Source organism: Macrobrachium rosenbergii, chromosome 52, assembly GCF_040412425.1.
Source record: "Macrobrachium rosenbergii isolate ZJJX-2024 chromosome 52, ASM4041242v1, whole genome shotgun sequence".
Taxonomy (NCBI): Eukaryota; Metazoa; Arthropoda; class Malacostraca; order Decapoda; family Palaemonidae; genus Macrobrachium; species Macrobrachium rosenbergii.
The window spans coordinates 11,640,351-11,662,230 of NC_089792.1; the positions used below are offsets into that span (position 1 = coordinate 11,640,351).

At 40.4% G+C, this 21,880-nt stretch overlaps 1 protein-coding gene and 1 pseudogene across 1 annotated transcript in view; both read left to right on the top strand.

Annotated features, from left to right (window-relative positions):
• LOC136833686 (KAT8 regulatory NSL complex subunit 1-like) overlaps positions 1-21,880 on the top strand; it is a 281,243-nt gene that overhangs the window by 168,046 nt on the left and 91,317 nt on the right.
• The window catches only part of LOC136833825 (dnaJ homolog subfamily C member 16-like), a 45,211-nt pseudogene continuing 43,892 nt past the window's right edge, over positions 20,562-21,880 (top strand).

Consider the following 21,880-nt stretch of genomic DNA (forward strand, 5'->3'; position numbering starts at 1 on the left):
AGTATTGGTATAAGTCTGGAAAATGTAACTGCTCAAATTTCTAGAGCTGGATGCGGAACAGAGGTATTTATCAAAGATGTGAATTTATTACTAAGATTGGTCCCCACCTATTTTTAACGAGCCGTAATAATGATAATGATTATGAGTGTTTGGGTAATTATATATCAGAATTATGGATTTTTGATGCAAGGCTAACATCTGTTCTACTGTGATGTTAAAGCAAAAAAAAAAAAGTGTTAAAGTATAGTGTGCTTTCTGAACATAGAAGTTTAAAACTGATTAGTGAAAGACATTGTGGTGTATGTCACAATATTAGAAGTTAGCAATTGCAAATTGTTAAAATGTTAATAATGAGCAGTAGAAAACTGAAAAAGGATAAAATCTGCTCTCTATGAAAACTCAGTAAAATCAACATTTGCATTTGGTAATTATTCAAATGAGTTTTTTTTTTTTAGTGCGAGTGAATCAACAATTGCATTTAGTAATTATTCAAATGAGTTTTTCTGGATCGGGGTCCCGTGTCACCCGGTGAAATAGTCCATTCAGCACTTATTTCTAGGTAATTCCGTTGCTAGATACCAGAGAAAGCTAAATGAAATGCTGGAGTTACTACCCCAGAGCGAGCTCCACTAGATGGAGTCGTGTATGGAAAGGGTGAACTACAAAAACACGGAACCTTATCCTATAGAGATTCCCAATGTCAAAAGTCCCAACGCGAGAGGTGCCGATACAAGCCCATGCACTACTCAAGGACTGTATACAAGGCAACACTAGCCACATTCCATTTTAGCACGTTTTTTCGTTCACACGTAATTTCGTTGTGATCCTTATTTTGTGTTCTATTTTGGATTTTTTATGGCATCCTCGCAAGGTTCTTCTTCAATTACTTGAGTACCAGTGTTTTGTTTTTTAGGCGATTGAGGCTTCTTATTTTCCTTTAGTTTAATAATTAAAGGGATTTATAACGCCCGTCTCGATCTCCTCTCACGTCGTCTCTTGACCTCTCTTGGTCTTGGGTCGGCATGTTTGTTTTGTGTTTTTTATTTGTATCCCTTTTTATTTGGGATATTTTACCATGTATGTTCCCTAACTTTAGTGGGTTTGATTAACTTTTGTTTGTTCTGTACCCATTTACTACGAGAAGTGATGTTTAGCGACCCACTCGGACCCATTCGCCTTTTATCATGGCTTCATTACGGGAGTGAAGTTGAGCGTTTAGGCTGCGAGCTTCCCCCTCGAGCCCATTCGCTTATTATCATGGCCTCATTATGCTTTATTTTTGTCACTCACTTCTCTTAGCCTTTGGGGATCTTATTTTCATTGGTACTGTTACGGTTTTTACTTTGTTTTTATAATTTTGTTTCTTTTGTGAATTTTGTGTTCCCTTCCTGGTCAAGTGCTGTCTTGCTGTTTAGGCTACGTGGTTCCCCCTCGGGCCTATTAAGCTTTTATTTTGGCTTTATTTTGCCTTGTTTTAGACTCACTTCTCTAAGTGTATGGGAACATGATTTTCATTCTTACATTTTTGACCTTGTGCTTGGATGCTTTTGAATTTTGTTAATTTTGAGATACTTTCATTTAACTGGGGGTCGGTCATGTCCCTTCACGTCCATGTTGTGTTGGGCCTGCCTATCCTCCTACATGTACCTTATAGACAATTTTTGTTTTATTATAATTTTTTTTGAGTTATTGGTTAGCCTTTACCCCTCCCCTAGGCTTCCTTCCTTTACATCGCCTCAGTTAGGTTAGCCTAGGGGTTGGCTGTAACACTTTTTCCCTTCGGGGAAAAAAAATCGTTAAGAGGGGGACGATCTCGATCTGTACGTATGAGTTTCATGTCGGTGATCTCGCTTCTGTACATGTGTGTTTTATGTCTGGTGCTTCCCTTTGTTTGGTTTTGGCTTGGATATATTGCCTACGTCCACCCTCTCCCTGTTTCGGCTTTTCACTTAGGCTAATGTTCCTGATAAGTTAAGCTGGAATAGCGAGGGTTTACCTCGTAGCCTATCCTAGTTCAATCCTTCTTTGGGTTGCTTACCAATGGTGACTGGGAGTGCTCTCCCCACTCCTGTTCACACTTCTTTTACCGACTATATATATGTTATTTTGTGGTTTCGAGAGTCCCCTTCTCTCCCTTTTATCCTTTGCTCTCTCTCTCCCCCTTGGTTTGTTTTCAAAGTTTGTTAACTTTCCAAGGCTTGAGAGCAATTATCCTTATTTTATGTTGTAGCCTACATCCCCTCCTCTGCATTGATTGATTGTCCCTCGGTGTGTCTGAGTTGGCACTCCACCTGGACCTGGAGGTGACCAGGAGTGCTCTCCCCACTCCTGTTCACACTCCTTTTATCTTTCATTGCTCTCCTGGCCGTAGAGGTTTTTGCCCTTCCTCTCTTTTCTCTCGCTCTTGTCGTGCAACACAGCTTACATAGCGAGGGGATCTATGAGAATCTCTGGGCGCCGGGAGTGCTGTCCCACCCTGGTCGCTGCTTTGGGTTACCAACCTCCTGGCCTATCCTTCCCCCTTCCTTTTACGTCGACTATTTCCCTTCGTGGTGCTTCCTACATGTTCGCACCTCACTGTTGGGATCCCATACGAGGCCAGTTAGCGTTCTCCACCTAACTGTCTTCTGCTTTATTTACTTTAGCGTTCCCCTCCTTTTTGCTACTTCCTGTTCGGTGTTTCATTATCTTGTTGGGCGCTCTCCTTGCTTACTGCTACGGCGGTTTTAGTGTTTAGCGGTCGGCGTTTATTCCCCACCGCTATCACCGTTCAGGATATCCTACTCCGGGTTTTCCTCTCTTGGCTTTGAGTGCGCCCACTTCCAACAGTTCATAACCTTCCCACATTTTGTTCAAACATGATCGCTTCGGAATGTTCCGTTGACTCTGTTTTTATGTCTATGAGTTTTGTCCTGTTAGCCCGGTTTTCTCTCCGGTTTTCTCCGGGGTTTTCCTGGTCTGACTAGGCTTTGAGCTGCTACGGTACTCTGCTCCGGCATCCGTTCCAGCATGCCCCCTTTTCTCATACGTTTTCAGCTGGTTTTGTCAAGTGCAGGAATGCTCCGCTATCCTGCAACAAACCAGCGTCACGAGTCTATAGCTCCCATTCCCGGTGCGCAGTCTGTTTTGGATTTATAGTTTGGCACGGAAGGTTATGAAGTACGCTATGCTCTCCTCGAGCAGAATTCTTGATGAACCCGTAGGTTTTATATATACCCTGTCGGTTTTGTCTCCGCCAAACTCCGCCTCATGTGACTTATTCTTGACTCGAAGGTTGTAAAGTGCGCTATGCTCTCTCCGAGCAGGCTACTTGATGAATCCGTGGTTTTATTTACACCAGTCGGTTTTTATCTCGCCGCCAAAACGCCGCCTCCTTTGGCTTATTATTAGTCGTTTGGCACCCGGCAGATTGCGTTTGTGCGCTATGCTCGCCGAGCAGGCTACCTGATGAATCCGTGGGTTTCATATATACCTGTCGGTTTTACCTCCGTCAAGCTCCGCCTCATGTGGCTTATTAATAGTCGCTTCTTTCCGTGATAAATCGTGGTTTCACATATACGCCTATCGATTTCACTCCGCCAAACTCCGTCTCCGGGGATTCTTGTTAATTCGGTAGGTTTCATATAAACCTATCGGTTCTCCACCTCTTGTGGCTTATTAATAGTTAATCTTTCGGTGTTTGGGCTCTCTCCGGCGAGATTCTCCTGGAGGGATCGGTAGGTTTCATATACGCCTATCGATTTCCTCCGTCAAACTCCGTTTCGCTTGAGATTTTCGTAAATTGGTAGGTTTCATATACACCTATCGGTTTTTCCTTCGCCAAACTCCGTCTTATATAACTTATTAATAGTTGTTCCTCCGGTGTCTGGGGTCCTAATTTTTCCCCCTCCTGGAGGCGGCCGCAAGTCTCGTAACTTTTCGGTTCAAGTTAATTGTTTACGGAGAGTTTTCTGAAGACGTTATGCCTTTCTGTCTTGTTCTCGGACCTGAACATCGTCCCGGAGCGATAAATAGGTGCGGAATAATTGAGGCAAACCTTTTCCGCTTTAGCTCGGAATTAGGTGAGGCAAACTTTTCCTTTAGGGATTCGTTACCTTCTCATCCCTTTTTCGACGGTTCCTGGTCTACCGTCCCTAAGGTGAAGTCATTTAAAAAAAAAAAAAAAAAAAAAAAAAAAAAAGACCCTTTTTTAAACCAAGAAGACCCGCTCCAGGGCCCCTCAAGGACGCCTCGGATCTCTAACCGGTGCCATCTACGAGTTTGGCCTCGTCTTCTGGAAAGGACACGCCCAAGCAAAGCAAGGCGGTTACCCCCTCCCTCCTTTGTTGAAAACTCTTTATGGGTCTCCTTATCAGGAGCTCGATTTGAGGGTCATTGTCAACCTATTAAAATATCTATCTACCTCATGGTCCATGCCTTCCCTTTCCCAGGAGCTTAAGTCCCAAGAGATTTAATCTCAAGACTCATTGTCAATGAATCACCTGTTAAGTCCTGCTCCGTTCCGAATTCTATCGTTCTGGACATCTCCACCTTTTCCCCCTCGGTCTGGGAATCTTGGTGCCTTCCCCTTTATGCTTCCCAGCATGAAGGCACCCTCCTGTCGGGGTGTGGGGCACACGGAGGTTGGTGGAAGGGCATTTCTTCCTTCTTCGGTCTGGTATCCTCTTATCCGGGTTTTACCAGACTGTCAGAACGGAGCATGGCATCTGTCTGGCAGGATCCATAAGAGAGCCCTCAGTTAGGGCTGGACACATCGTCTCCTGAGAACTCTAACGGAGTGGCAGGCGGAGAATTCCAAGTTCACGCCAGCTGGGGGTCTTACCGTGCTCTCTTTGGGAGCCCTGTTTCTTACCCCTTGTGCTCCGAATGTAGCCCTCTTATCAACAGGCTTGTTTTGAAAATGTATCGCTGAGGCATTTCCGGGAGACGGATATCACAGATACTTTCACAGTGAATCTTCTAACCCTAATTTATTCGGACTACGCTCCGGAGTAATTTATTCAGCAGCTCATAAGCTCCCTGGAATCAATTTTCGGAAGCTGAAACAGGGTGTAAGTCAGGCTTGCCCGCTCCGCCTTGAGCTGCAAAAATCTTATGAACAGTTTCACCTGGAGAATTAATCTTTTCCCAGGTGGGCGTTGCTACGTCCCGCCTGGGACTACTATTGTTACCCAGAGCCTCCGTTCTCATGGGTGTCTACCCTCACGAGCAGAAACGATCTGATCTTGCCGGGACCTGTCCCAAGTCCGCAAGAAGTTCATGTAGTTCAAGAGCCCCCTGCTCAGGCGGTGGTGCAGGCTCTTCAGGTCTCTGCCCCTAGACAGCCGTCAGCTCTCACTCCCAGCCTCCACCTCGATGTGTGCGGGTTCAGCCAACACATCAGCCCTTTGTAACACCCCGTGTGTCTCTGCCTCCCACGTGCCTCCGCCGGAGTTTTCTTTGCTTCATACAAAAACCCAAGGAAAGAATTTTCACTAGACATTTGGCCAGAGGCTCTGACCCTCGGGGTTATCATAGGAGCAGGAAGCATCCTACTCCTCTCCGAGAAATTGGGAAGGCATTCGCCCACGGGAGGCAATCAAGCCTCCTCCCTGTAGTATTTCTCATATGGGTGGGAGGCTGTACCATTTTCGGGGCCACTGGAACTTCAGTTCCTGGGCCCAGAGTATAGTTATCAGGGCCCGGGTGGAGCTGGACTGTTGTTCCCTCCCCCAATCAAGTTCCATCAGCCTCCGGCCAGAGTTCTGGGGTCTTTGTGAATGGCCTGTCAGGCTTTTTCAGTCTGCCAAGGAAGTTCCCTTCCACTGGAAAATTTTTCCGGGTGTGTCCCGTTTGTTTTCCTTATTCATGGCAAGTCTCGGTTGCTTAGTCTTGTGGGTTCGGATCCTACTGCGCTGTGGAGCCGTAACCACCTCTGTAGACCTTTCCGACGCTTCCTTTCATATCTTGGTTGCAGAAAGGTCCTATCCCTTCTGGGATTCAGACTGGGAGCAGGCGTGCCCCTTCAGGTTCATGCCCTCCTCAATGCGGCTCCAGAGTCTTTGCCAGTTTGAACAATACCGTAGTTCAACAGCTCCGGTATTAGGAGGCTATGCTAGCTGCATATCTAGTTGCCTGGCTCATTTGGGCACCCAGCGTCGGGAATTGCCTGAGGGCGCCCGGTCATTATAATCGGTTTTCTAGAGTCTTTGGGCTTCTAAGTAACCAGGAAGGAATCCCACCTGATTCAGGAGGGTAGCCTTCCGTAGTTATGAATCCAGTGGAAGTGGAAAGAGATAGCAAGGGCATCCTATCATTTCATCATCTCAAGCATACCTCTCCCCGTGCCCAAGAAAAGGTCCTGGTTTTCCAGTTTGCTTTAGTGACGGTTCTCCTTCTGAAGTCAAAGCTGGAGTTTATGACCGGGGTATGGTGGAGTCAGGACGTGTCTCCTGATTCCTCCTGCTTGAATAGTGGCCTCGGCCTTGAACAACTGTCAGGTGCTTACCGGTCAGTTCTCTCCAGCTTTCCCTCCGGCCTCAGTATTCCACACCGTCACCTCTCTGGGCGGGTGAGGTGGATATTTTTGGCCCAATGAAGTACATGGTACTTAGTCGGTCACGTTCCAGCAGTTCCATATCAACGCTTTGGAGGGCGGTGACAGTCTTCCTGTCCTTGGGAAACTTCTTCCCCCAAGAGGTTTCCATTTTAGGCTGGTTCTGAACAAAACAGCAATAGTGCGCTCATGTAAACAAGTGGTTTTGGACTCGAATTGTTTCATCAGGTTATGGTTCATTCTTCTCCATAACCAACAGACACAAGTGCCTCTGTCTACCACCCTTCGTAGGGGTCCAAAAGGTCACTGCTTTTTCCCTATCCAGGGCCTCCCCTGGTGTCGGAATAGTCCTTAGGATCGGAGCGTCATTCAGGTAGTCTTGTGACCTTTTCCTGGGCCTGGAAGTAGGTCTGTTTGCAACCCAATTCAGCCAAACCATCAAGCTCCCATCTGTCCCGTCTGGTATAAACTCAGCCTGCGTCAGCCCCCTCAAACTCTGATGTCCTGGCTTTGGTCTTTGTGAATCTTACAGTTTAGGAGGAAACTGATATTGGTCCTGTTATTACTGTTTTCCTGAAATCAGTTAAGGATCCTACTCTACTGCAGTATGGTTCTGCAGTTAAGTAACTAGCACTCTTCACATAGTTTTTGAAGCTACAGTAATGATGCAGCATTGGCCTCGAGGGGAGTGTTTTGTTGGAACCAGACTCACAGGCCCTTAACTTTCATCCCTAAGGTCTGTGTTCGTCTAAGAACAGTACTCCGTCCACATTCGGTTTCCTGGTCTTTGAGTAATGTATCAGAGTTAGCTTCGGTAACCAACAATCATCTTGTTCTTACCTTTCCTTGTTAAGGAAGTCCCAAAAATTTTTAATCAGCTTAGCTTCTAGTGTTAGTTTTCCTGTACTGTCTGCCCTGTCTGGCGGAACCAATCAGTTTGGTTTCCCTCATCAGGGTAGTGTTGTGAATTCCTCACCCTAACTTTCTATCTACAATTGAAGGTCCTCATTTTCGGTGGTCACCTTGGAAAGTACTCCCCCTTTACAAGGTCTGTTTCTGTGTCCAGTTTTCTCCTTGCAGGCTTTTTAGACAGGACCTCGCAATTTGTCAGGTCCTCTCTTTTAAAAAAAGGGGGCACTGTCATTGGGTCTGCTATTAGGCAGGAAGTATTTTCTTAATACAAGCCTATTCAGGTGCTATTCTAAAGCTCATGATCTTAGACGGTGACCACTTACATTATTTTTTACATTACATGAACTGTAGGTGACCTTACTAATGTTCAGGTAGAATTCTCCTAGTTTTCAATGTTTCTATTTAAGTCTTTAATAGCATAAGAATGATGTTTATTTCTCTGTTATTATTTCACCGGGTGACACGGGACCCCGATCCAGAAAAAGGATTTTGACAAAGGAAAAATCTATTTCTGGAGAGGGGCCCGTGTCACCCGGTGACCCACCCCTGTTTTTTCATTCTCTCCCTCCCTTGATAAACTTCATTCTAGTGGGGTGGGTGCTAACATGGAATGCGGCTAGTGTTGCCTTGTATACAGTCCGCGAGTAGTGCATGGGCTTGTATCGGCACCTCTCTCGTTGGGACTTTTGACATTGGGAATCTCTATAGGATAAGGTTCCGTGTTTTTGACAGTTCACCCCTTTCCATACACGACTCCATCTAGTGGAGCTCGCTCTGGGGGTAGTAACTCCAGCATTTCATTTAGCTTTCTCTGGTATCTAGCAACGGAATTACCTAGAAATAAGTGCTGAATGGACTATTTCACCGGTGACACGGGCCCCTCTCCAGAAATAGATTTTTCCTTTGTCAAAATCCTTTTTTTTACAAATGTGTTTTTCTTTTATAGAATACTTAACTGGCTCATACCATTCTGTCATTACCTGACTCAAGGAATGAGTTGGAAAATTGTAAAAAAGGTATCCAAATTAGAGTAAAACTTTCAAGCATGTGTAGTTGTATAAAGACTGAAGGCCATTGGATGAATGTTGGGGGGGGAGAAAAAGAGTACTTGTAAATAATTGGGACCTAACTATACAGTGGTTTCTGTTAAAAGCTTGTTTGAAGGTTTGGTAGTCTAACATGTTAGTATCATAGTATTTTGTTGGTAAATTTACTGAATAAGATCCTTTGGTGATGTACTGATTCTTTTCTTTAAAGAATCATTCCATTTTGTTTTAAGGTTTTGAGGAGGGAACTTTACAAGCTCTCTGAATAGGAGGGGGAAAAAATTGTTTCCTTTTGCAACAAGCCCAGTAAGTTGGAAAGTTTGACTTCTTTTTGGTGTAACACTGAGTCTTAGTGTATTAGACTAAGGGTACATTTAAAAGATAATTACTGTGATAAAGTTGTTAGTGCACCCCAAATTGTATGAACAGTAATACATGTACTAAATAAGTTCTTGTGATGGATTACTTAAACCTTGACTCATTCTTTGATCAGGGTATAGAGCCATATGAAAAACGTGTCTTCCCATTGTCTGGGCAGAATATTTAAACATTGTTAAGCAAAGACAGAAGATGGAAAGTGTCTCTAGTTTAGCACTTTCCCTGATCCTCCAATCAGTACAACAAAATAACATTGATGAGGTAAGAATTGTCAAACTAAGTTATGGTGTAAGGATTCATGCATACATGAACTGATCAAGTGCTTAGTAGATCAGATTAGAAAATGCCCAACCTTTAAGTCAGTGTAATTACTGATACATTAAATTAGTATTTTTTAATGAAATGTAAAGTTTAAAGAAAATTTTGTTGCAGACAGAATAAGTATCCCAAAATTCCAGGAGTGGACGCAGTTCTCCAATGAGTGTTAGCATAGATTCAGCACCAGAGGAAAGGCAACCTATGATGAATCTCGAGCAGAACCAAAATGGACGATATCAGGGATTAAAAGATGCTACTGGTCAACAGTATGCAAATTCACCATAGTGTTCTGATATTGGCATAACTCTGACAAGGCTCTAAATAGAAATTGAAAAGAAATAGATGTTGTCTTTTAATTTAAAATCCTAAGATTTGTTTACACAAATTACTGTACAATTGTATAAATGCCTGACATTAGGTTTATGGGGAAATGGGATTATATTGTCCCGATGATGAGTCAGATTGATAATTTTGATAATTTGTAAAAAGATATCCACAGGAATGGATTTTAACTTCTACAAAATCTTTCATGGATGGATGTAATTTCTCTGGAAACTTCATGTAATTGGTAAAAAATAAGTCCCATTTATCTCATCCCAAAATGGAGAGTAACCCATTTTTTTTTTTTTTTGTCATTTTGTTTCATTTGAATTAATTCTTATTATGTATTAGAGTTATTGTCACACAGCTTGGACAAAAAAAAATAAAAAAGGAAGAAGTTTTGAATTGAAGATGGAAGGGAACAGTCAAAGGTAGCGTTACCCAATTAAAAATTTTTGTTTGATGATTTGAGATTAGATTAGTCCCTTCAGTATGACTGGCTGAAATGTAGTGCCTAGCAGAAAAGAGAATATAGTTAATGTTGAATGCAGAATAAATTTTGTCAGAGTTTTCAATCTGTATTTAGTAAAAAGGCTTGCCATGTTTCTAATAACATTTCAAATCATCCCTTGGTTTTGTTAGTTGAAAATTTTAAAAGACTACTTTGTCATGTTTTAGAAAAGAATGCAAATTTTGCCTTCCTGTTTGCTTCACCTGCAACAAAAAAAAACAGTCAAGCTTTTCTTTAAAACCAGTCCCAAGATGGCTGGAACTGCACAAAGAGTTAACTCAACTTCTTTTATTTTTTTTTTCAAAAGAATGAAGTCTGGAGCCCTTTACTTTATGTTTTACTGTTTATCAGTTTTAAAAATGATACTGAATACAGATAATAGTAGCAGTGTAAGGCAGAACCTCCAGCTGAATGAGGATGAAAGAAAGGTTTATAGATAGGTGTAACCTTGGGATGTGTGACCAGGGACTATTTATTTTTAATTAGTTGGTAGATTTTAGTTAGAGGTTCAGACCTGACTAATTTGTAAGTCCAAAGTTTAACACTGCTGATGATATATAATGATTACTGTCTTGGAATTAGAACAGTTATTGATAACTTTTAGTTGAAAGTGTTACTGAATGATTATAAAGAAAGTTTGATAAGGTTGTTCATAATTTAAAATAAAACAGCAGTATAGATTTGGTTTCAATCTGACAGAATTTTAAGATTTTTAGATTTTCAGATACTGTATGTTAAACAAATTCATAAGTTTTTTATCTTTTTTTCTAGCTCCACATTAAAAAAATACAGTAAAAAAGTATTTAGTATATGGTCTCTGCTTAGCTAATTGTTTGGTAAAGATAAGCTGTTTTGTTGGCAACAGAATGGCTATAACTTTGCCATATATATCCATTTCTAATTAATTTTGAACCAAGTGTTAAGAAAGAGGATGATTGGACCAACAAAGATTTCCCTATTTGCTTTACAGGCATCAGAGAAGAAAATTCCCTCTAAATATGCTGTGCTTTGATCCTCCATGAGAACACAGCAGAATATACGCTATGTTCTCTAAGTGTTCATAGAACCTCCTGTAAACTTTCAAATCTAATTACATAATGACCATGTTCATCTGTTCTCTTGTATCTCCTTTCATTTTCCATTATATAAATATAAAAATATATATAAATATATATATATTATATAGGTGTGTCCCTATTGTTCTTTTAGTCTAGAAGACTAATGGAAATGTCAATCCACTACCAAGTAATGTTTTGCTTTGTTTAATTTGCTCCTTCAGGCCCTTGTAAAAGGTTATTGTAAAGTGTAACCACAGTGATTCGAGTTATATTTGTACATGGTTGTCAACAATGCCTGTTTATCATTATTTTCTTGAATATTCTGATGAAGGTGATTTTTTAACTACAGTAGGTAAAATATTCTTGTTTTTCAAGTCTTGATTGAATCTGGAAGAAAATGTTGACATTCTTGTAAATATTGTATAGAAGTCAGTGTGATTACAAGTCATTTATAAACCATTCATTGTTGTTGAATGGGATACTTGTTGCCTGATTGAGAGTTTCATTGTCGGAGAAAACAAAAAGGGAAAAAAAAATACAAACATTCTGACCTTTATTTTCCTTTTCTCTTTCCCTTATAGTTTCAAGTAGAATTTGTCTGTATTTTCTGTGTCCATATCACTTTGGTGAGGCATGTCAAAGTTCTTTATTTTGAGAAATCAGAATATTAATATTGTCTTCATTTACTTGAAGTACATTTTCTTTTCCGTTGTCAGACAGGAGTTATTTAACAAAATTTTGACACTGGTTATATGCAAAACCTGATTATATGGTTTTGACTAAATTATGTGGCTGCTTTAAGACCTTAAAGAATAGTCTTAATGCCTCAAAACCTACCAGTTTGTTAAATAGTAGAATTTACTGTAAATATTTGAAGAATAATGAGGTAATTAGCTTTGATTTCAACAGATTGTTAGTAATTGAAATGTATAGAGATTTCAATCAGTACAACCATTTGGAGTTAATTTTCAACTTGTCTCTGGGAGGGAAGTTAAATTTTGACCATAGCTAATTGTAGGTCTGCATTTAGAGGGTTCCTTAATGTGTTCCTTTAATGAAAGTTAGAATTATTAATCAAAATGAGATGATTGTGTTGTGACAATATATTTCTTGATGGAAGAGTACTATTTTGATTTTGAATATTGTTTTACACATTTACGTTGCCTTTCTTACAGAATATTCCAAACAGTAACAGCAAATTTCAAACATTAAAATTTGGTAGTACTTTTTAAACCTAGTCAAATGAGTGTTCTTGAAAATATAACCAGAAAGGCCAATGGGGAGTGACAATGTGAATGGTTTCATGTAATGCCTTTTCAAGGCTAGTTTCACAGGAAAACTAGAATAGGTAAAGAAAGCTGAGGGCAGATCTTAACTATAAAGAAATGATCATCAGCTTATTGAAGGTTATAAATTGGGAAAACAGATGATGGAAGTGTACAAGCTTTTGTTGTTAAGGGATGCGCTGACTAATGTGCATGGCAGTTACACTTACCACAGAATAAAATAAGGGAGCAGTAGTCTGGACATTCCAGTCCCTGGGCCACAAGCAGAAGACTACCCACAACACCCTGAAACAACCTGGACCCTTACACCCTTTCCCCTGCCCTAATCCAAAAGTAATCAACAGAGGTGATGAATTTTCAGAACCAAGGATGGCACTGGTGGTTCTCCAGACTTGTGCCATTTCACAGAATGGTACCCTGGTCTTAGCCTTGCGGTTTCAATGCACCCGAGAGAGATTAACCCCCGCATGTGGCACAACCTTCTTTGCCAGCCACATCGAGAGGTTCCACCTTTCAGTAGGATCCATCTCCATACCCATAGACTATCCAGTATCTCCTGCAGAATGAGGCTTTTCTCGCAGAGCAGCAACAGAGATGTTTGGTTATCTCAGAAGATCATCTAGCCAGGTTGCACGGAAAATGGGCCCATCTACTGTGAAGGTGTCGTCAGGCTGTTTCTCTCCGGTCGGAACTGCTATTCAACAAGTAGTGGACTTCATTTTTCTCTGTGAAGAAACATCTTTCTGTGTCAGCCATCAATGGCTATAGAGCTGCTGTAGGATTAGTTCTGTGTATGAAAAATGTAAACCTTTCTTCATGGAAAATCCTCACCTTCAAGGATCAACAAAGTTTTGCACAGTTTTCCTTGAGAGATGTTAAACCTCGGCAATTGTTAAACCTCCTTGTTGGTAGCTTGACCTGGTGCTTAGCAGTCTCACTTCGTGGCCCCCATAAACCTGGGATGGGTTTTTCTTCAGACAGAAATTTAACCTCAAAATGGTTTTGTTACTGGCCTTAGCTTCATTCAAAGAGAGTTGGTGAACTTCATGGAATCTCTAATGTTAAACAAACAGGGGTTGGGGGTCCGTCCTTTGTTTGTCCCAAATGGCCTTAAGACTCAAAATCCTCATTTCACCATGACAGATTCGGTAGTCGTCTTGATCCTCCCCTGGTGATTTCGTTCAACCTGAACCAGAAGATACAGATGTCCTGTCAGGTTGCTGTGTAGCTATCTTAAAAGGACTCAGCATTTTAGACCTGAGTGTCAGAGACTTTTGTTAGCAGGCTAAAACAAGAAAGCAGTGTCCAAGAATAAAATCTTTTTCCACTGAAGTGATTAGACAAGCTTGCAGTTCTACTTTCACATACAGATACTGTTTCAGTGCAAGCAAGAGCAATGATGTTGGGGCCTAGGCCCTTCCATTGCTTTCAAAAAGAACTTGTCAGTTCAGAGGATTTGAAGGTCGGCATGGCTTCTTTGCCAGACCACCACCACATCCTTCTATCTGCAGGACGTGTGTCTACAGGTCCTGGATCACTTTTTCCTTAGGTTGCTTCTTGGCTGCTCACTGTATAGCTCATCCGGTGCCCCTAGTGGGAGAGTTTGTATCTTGCCTAAGATGGTTATGAAAGTGAGAGTGAATGGGTTGACTGGTCTTTGTTTCTTTCTCTTTTTCTCCTCTATCATCGGACATTGGAGAGATTTGATCCATCATATGCTGGAACTGGTTATATACAGGTGAGTAAGCTCCCATTCTATTTGGCTATATTTGATTGTTCCTACACAATAAAATTCCTTATAGAACAAGTCCCTGTACCTCTCACAGGGGAGGGGAACTGGCAACAATGCAAGGCTGGTAAGTTTCTCCCTGTCTTCAAAAAGCACAATGTAGGCAGGAGTTTCACCTTTTAGTATTGTGTCATTCTTGAGAAGTAACTTTTGCTTAACAGATCAGAGGTAATGACTCAGTTTCAATCTTTGGCCAGGAAGTGAGCCCAGGCAGCCAAACCTCCAGTCAACCTGAGGCATAATTTTTCTCCCTCCAAGAGTAAAATCCCTTCACGTTAAGACCAAAGGTTTGTTCTGTGTATGAACAAATGACAAATTTTTAATTAATATCTATTTTTCTTAACAAACAAACCTGTGGTCTTAATGTTTACAGCCCACAGTCAAGCCACCCCTCATTCAATTATATGGACTGGAAGATGATTGTCACAGCGTTGTTGGGAAGCCAAGCCAGGTCGGTTTTCCCAACCTTCACCCCCCAATGGCTACCAACATTGCCACCAAATCCTTGTTCCTTTTTAACCAGACTCCAGCTGGTGGTAGAAAAATTCCCCTGTTAAGACTGTGTTTTTGTTCTTCCCAAAATACAAATTGATTAAAAATTTGTCCTAATCAGTACAGGAGATATGGTGAAATGGGTGGAGCTCAATAAGTCTGACTTAAGTTACAATATCCTCATTCAGCTAAGCTCTCAAGACAAAGGATTGGGCAGTCTGAGAGCGAGATCCACAGAGAAGACTAGAAGGCCGTAGCCAATGTATTGGTCAGTGAATAATCAGAGGAACACTTTATTTGTGGACAAGGGGTTTGTCATACAACAGCAGCACCTCTTTATTAGATAAAAAGATGATTGATGAAATGCTTCAATCTCAGCTCCTTGAGAAGCTGATGATATGTCGTTGAAGTTTTGAGATTTCATCTGATATTCTAAATGACCTGGACTTCATTGGTTGATGGTTACAGTCTCTCTAGCACTCTGCTGGGCCCCGTTCCTTGATTCTCCGACCGCCAATGAAGAATTAGAGGAATTTATTTCTGGTGACAAAAATTATTTCTAATAATGTGGTTCTGGATTCCACAATAAGCTGTAGGTGCCGTTGCTAGGTAACCAATTGGTTCTTAGCCACATAAAATAAATATAATCCTTCGGGCCATCCCTAGGAGAGCTGTTAATCAGCTCAGTGGCCTGGTTAAACTAAGGTATGCTTAACTTTTAATGATATACAAAGAAGAAAAGTTAATCTTTAGATGTTTTGACAGGGTAACATTGTGATGACATGCCTGATTATACTAGAAGGTGGTTTTAAATCCTCATCTTTCCAAAAATTAGTGGACATATTGATAGGAAAAGAAGGTAAAAGTATCCTGTGATGCAGACACTCATTGATATCATAAACACCACACACAACATACAGTACTGTGTAAGGGTTCACACTATGCAATTTATACTGATGGCTCAAAATATTCATCTGATGTAGGATTTGTTGCCATGTTACTAAAGAAATACCCCATAATAATGCAGTAAGTTTCACAGCAGAACTGAACATAAATCTGCCAGTCAAAATGACTAAAAATATACCACCACAGAAATTTGTAATCTTCACTGAGATGGTATAAAAAACTTTCAACACCAGTCTCAAAATTCTATTGTACAACTGACAAGGTTTTCATTATATATCTTACGTGGAGCTGGTGTAGATGTTGAAATAGGCTGGATCCTGCCCATGCCAGCATAATGGGTAATGAAAGGTATAATCAATCATAGTACAGTAGTAACTACTGTACTGACCAGATCTAAAATGGCTGTCTTCCAAACAGAGATCCATGTCACAGTAACTGCCTCCCATCTTCGCATTTGTCACACTTGTTTGATCCATGGATACTGTATTTAATGAATAACCCACATGATCCACTTTTGTATTAATAGAATGTGGAACAACGCTAAGAGTTAAAACATCTTGCATAACGTCCAGATTGTATTTAGCAGAGCATGTTACTGTTTTAGAGGCAAATCATTTCAGGCAAATTTATTGTCTTCATTATTTTCGACTTCCCCAATTATCGTGTTTTCAAAGAATTATAATTGAATAACTTTTCAGATTCAGTATTAAGGGTAAACCCTTTTCAGCCAGCCTTGTGACCGTTGACTAACTTGGTGGTCTGAAATTAGATTACCCACCTTAAAATTAAACTAAGCAGTCCTAGATAAAAATTTTGCCTATTTTTATATGCTTTTATTTAGCTTGGTTTTATGTCTGTATGTTTGTCTTGGTCAATATTAGACCTGTTCCCTTCATCTGGTGGACTTGAAATTGTTGCATGGTTACTCAGTCCCGGTGACACTCAACTTGACATGATCAGTGTCAGCAGTGACCTCTAGTGACCCTACAGTGACCTCTCCCATTATCTCAGTATTTGTACAGAAACTTCAGATTTTGACAACTTCTCAGACCTGGTAAAAACTCTACGGAATTCTCAAACCACCTTTGTCTCAACAGAATATCAGTTTTGTTAGCTACAATCATAAGTTATAATTTCTGTCAAAACTAAAAGTATAAAAGAAAAAAACAATTTTATAAACATGCTTTTACTAAAATGCACTAAAAAGTGAAAAATAATTTTTTGTCTAATTATTTTTCACCTTTCATTGCATTTTAATAAAAGCAATTTAAAATTTTTTTTATTTTTTTTTTATCTTATTTCTGGCAAATAGGCATCAATTGCTGTAATATATAATATTATTGGAAAGATGTAGTGTTCAAGAAGAATTTACTTCAAAATCTCTGAACAGATTTTTGAATATGTACAGTATTTACAAAAAGTAACGACTTAACTGTATTTGGCAAACTTCAGCACATCAATCTGATTTTATAAATTTATTTTTCAGTTCTGAATATACTACAAAAATGTACATTTGTTCTGCTTCAAAATGAGGCCAACTACTAACACTGAGTTGTGAAAAATTAGTGGTAATTTACAGAGTTCATTTTGCTCCAGACAAATTTTGGACCCCATTCCCTCAGAATCTCAAAGAAGTATCAAAGTCATAAGCAGTAAAACTGGTACAATAAATAGATATCAAAGAGGTTTGGTAAGATATTTGCTGTTACCGTATATAAGTTATACTAGCCAAATGAAAGAACTGATATTGTTACTGACACCAGTCTTTTGAGTTTGCAGCATAAATATAAATGAGTTATATGATGGTAAAATGTTGTAAGTATGAGCACCATGACTTAAGTGGTTGTCTCTACGGCTTCTCCTCCCTGCAGAGGGTTAGTGCACCTCACGCAGTGCACTGTAGGCATTACTTCAGGTTCTCTGCAGTGTCCCTTTGGCCCCTAGCTGCAACTCCTTTCATTCCTTTTACTGTACCTCCATTCATATTCTCTCTCTTCCATCTTGCTATCCACACTCTCCTAACAATTGTCTCAGTGCAACTGCAAGGTCTTCCTCTTGTAACACCTTCGAACTTTCTGCTCTCAGTTTTCCTTTCAGTGCTGAATGACCTCATAGGTCCCAGTGCCTGGCCTTTGACTGAAATTCTGTATTCCATTCCATTCTATGGTTTCTCTCTTGTGTGACATACTGATACAGTGCTAAAGGTTCTTTGCAGCATTATTTCAGTCTATAGCATTATATATTGCTTTGTTTTGTTACACCCCAATCACTTATGTATACCTGCATTTGTTTATGTCCCCAAACTTTGCACTCATGTTCAATAGATCAGCCGCAGTACAGCACGTGCCACTTGGAGCTCAGGTACCTATCATTAGCTGCTTCACATTTCATATGTCTGCAGTGTTGTTAATAGTTGAGCAGAATAGAGAATTGTATTTATTAAATGAATCAGGTATGTTGAATGTGAAGTGGCTAAACTACCTAGCAATGCAGAATGCTTACATTCTTTGTTAGTCCCTTTTCAGTGTAACATTTTCTTAACCTTATTTATTTTTCTTTATTTTTAGTGATACTATTATGATATTTACACCTTAGCAGTCCCTGATCAATTGCTGGCTGTTCAGTTTTCTCAGTAGAACTGTCTGCAATATGGACAGTGGGTAAGATTATTAAAAACATTCCACAACAGAAATGTCATTTTCTGTGACATGAGGTGTTTTAGAGGCCCTCAGACTAATTGACCTACAACTCCATTTGTTCAACAAACGAAATGTGTTGATCCAAAAATTATATGAAGCTGGTATGTATTGAAATATATTGGCTACCTGGACATGTTGGCATTGAAAAAAATGAAGATGCTGATAATATAGCCAAAGCAGCAGTCACTATAACGAGATCCACACCTGTTCCTCGTAATGATTATTACCTCCCAAGCGCATCATCTTTAGTAAATAGCAGGTGACATGGGGTAATGAATCTGAAAATAAATTAAAACATCAAAGGAACTGTTGGATTGTAGTGTTCTTCATTCTAAAAGGAACACCACATTGAAGTAGTATTATCCAACAGTCAAACTGGTCACATTCGTCTGACCAATGGGTATCTGACGAGCAAAACTCAACCCAGTCCTGAATGAAGAGATTACAGAACAACACTTTCAATGAAAAATATCTCGTGGTTGTCCAACTTTCGACCAACAAAATTAATCAAGTATTGGATAAAAATCCAAGAAAGAATCTTAGTCTTCAACATTTTCAGTCAGCCCAACTACGGTTAAGATATTCAAGGAGTGGCAATATTTTAAATAGCATCTTAATTAAAGTCAATCCCCCTTAGACCAGCCCTATGAGAGCAAACACAGTGGTCTGGTTATACTCTGTTAATAATGATAACGAACAGAAGGATGACGGATGATAGAAGAATCAAGAAAGAATATAACCCATAAGAGGTTAAAAAGTGCACTCATGAAGATGGTTAAAAAAGGGCATAGCTCCAAATTCATCTGGAACAAGTAGAAATTTAACAAAAATACCAGGAGAGCTGGTCGTCCCTGAGCTTACCAAAATACTGTATACAAATATCTGACAAGAAAGGGATAGGGCTAGTAAAATCTGTACAATAATGATATACAAAAGAAAAGAGGATGCGCTGCAATTACCTAGTAATAGGTGTGTTTGGGCATGCTATTGAAATAGTGGAGAAGGTGCTGGAGGGAAGGCTGAAAATACAGTACGTACTGTATTGTTAAAATTGACAACTGTCAGTTTGGCAGTTACACCCCAAACTGTTTTGGCAGTTATACGGCTTTATCACTCGCCTTTCTGCTGCTGTTTGAATTTTCTTCGCCAGTAGGAGGTGTTAATAACTGCAAGTGGCTTCCGATTATTTTACCAACGAAACTCCTCCTCCATCTGCGAAGAGGAGAACTGGATTTCACCAGGGAGCACCTGCTGAATCCCCATCCAACCTCCACTTCCTCCTCATAACCCTCCCTTCCTCGTCACCTGACGCCTTATCAAGTTAAGTATACCTTAGTTTAACCAGACCACTGAGTTGCTTAACAGGTCTCCTAGGCTACCGTATGATCCTGTATCCTTTCCTTCTCCAGTTTCGAACGAGTGCATACCAACCACTGCCGAAATTTAGAGCGGTACCAGCCAAAGGACAGTCCTCACACGGTGCAACTGTTGCCCTTGAGAGGAGTAGTCCCGGCATGAATGTTACAGCCCGACTAAATCACCGAGGAGAGGTCATCATTACGCCGAAGAGCAGAGCAACAATCGACCTCCTGAAGGCTAGCACGTAATTCTAACCACTAAACTCCAATGAAAAGCTTAACAAGACCACCGTTTGCTCCTCCCCAGTCGAGCTCCTCTTGAACCTTTTTCTACAAAACCTCCCATATATTGCGACGAAGAGAGATGTATAACAAAACACGGTCAAGGAAAGACCTAGCCCATTTCACTTGATCAGTTCCAAGACAAGTGCGGCTCCGATCATGGGGGGTTACTGCCCTGCAGAGGAGCATATATCAGTCTCTCAGGTGCTTCTGTTGCCAGAGGACATGTACTATGCGCAATCCGTAGTGAAAAACGCGAGACCAAGAATGTCTTGTTAAAGTTCAAAAAGGGGAATGTACTAACCCTAACTGCCCAACCGTTCAGAAACCACATCGTGCTCAGTTTAAACGTTGCAGTTCAAGACTTGCTCATGAATAAATACTATATTATTTTTTCGCTGAAATTGGTTTGGCAGAAAATAAGATTGTCAGTGATAGTGGATTATGGCTTTTAAAACGGAAACGGTGACTTGTCCCTGCCTGATAGAGGAAAAAGAGCAGGATTGGATAAGTTGTGATTGTAATAAGTGGTATCATCGGAAGTGTGTTTTCTTAGTTGGCCTCAGTGAAGATAACATCGAGAATTCAGCGTGGCTTTCAATCAGTGAAGAAGGAACTGGTGGATGTGATCAACCACATGTATGTGATGAGTTTCGGAGGCTGAGACGCTATGATTGCTGGGAGTGATTCCATAGTTGCTGAGCGGGATGAACGAATTGCTGAGCTCAAGAACGTGCGAGGGGAGTCACATGACACAATGTACTTTCCTTGGGTCATTGATTCCAAGATTGAGAATATCATGAAGACGATGGAACTGGTAAGAACTGGTAAGATGGCAATTTTTACCATAGAGAAAAACTAATGCAGACATGATTAAGGAAAAGCATTTACTAATAAAATCTACAGGTGGTTTCTACAGAAGCTTCAGGGGAAAATTGAGAAGAAATCTGAGGGTGCTAATGACCTGAAGGATATTTCAATTATTAATCCAAGTCTACCTCAAAGGGTAGTCTTGTTATCAGTTTCGCTGATGCAAGCAGCAGACACGAGGCAGCCACCAGGATATGTAACAGTATAGAAGGTGTTGACGCAACGATGATTTGGAAATTTAAACCAAAATTAATGATCTGTAACGTCTGTGATGAGGAAGATGTGGGCGAAGCGTTAGTCGACAGAAACCAGTTTCTGAGGTCTATCCCTGGTGTCAAGGGAAAGATAAAGTTGCTATTTAGTAAACCTGTTGCAGGTAGGACTACCCACGTCATTCTAAAATGTGAACCTGAGATTCGCTGGGCTCTACAATCTATATGAACATGGTGATAAGGTTGCCTTACAATGGGGAACATATAAATATGTGACAGGTATCACACCTGGTTCTATTGTCAGAGGTATGGACATTTGGAGAAGGGCAGCAAAATGAGAAGGTAGAATCTGTGGCAATTGTGCTGGTAATCACGTAACAAAAGATTGCAACTTGAGTAAATTTAAGTATATAAATTGCTCAAGACAGAAATAATGAGAGTAGCAGCAAACACTGATCATGGATATGAATGTTAGTGAATATTCGGCCTGTTGGAAATAAACACTGCAAATTAGAGAGTCGATAAATGAAGAGCCTTTCGATATATTAGCGGTTTTGATAGTGCTACGATAAATGAAATTACGCCTTGTACTCTTATTGAATTTCACATAACGAGAGAATTTTGGCCCGGGGAAGGAATTGGACTCTGTTACCAGCAACGTTCTCATCTTAAAAGTATAGAGAGACCCCAGGTAACAAGTTTTGAATACATAAAGGTAAGCTTCGAGTACTTAGATCTGGGGATTTCATTTATTGTTGTCTATAGACCTCCGTGGTCAAGCGTAAATGTGTGTATTGAGGAATTTGGCTTATTTCTGGAAATGATTGACATGATTGCTAAAAATATATATATCTGTGGAGACTTAAATATGTGGATAGATTATCCAGAAAGTCATAAGTTGTTTTGA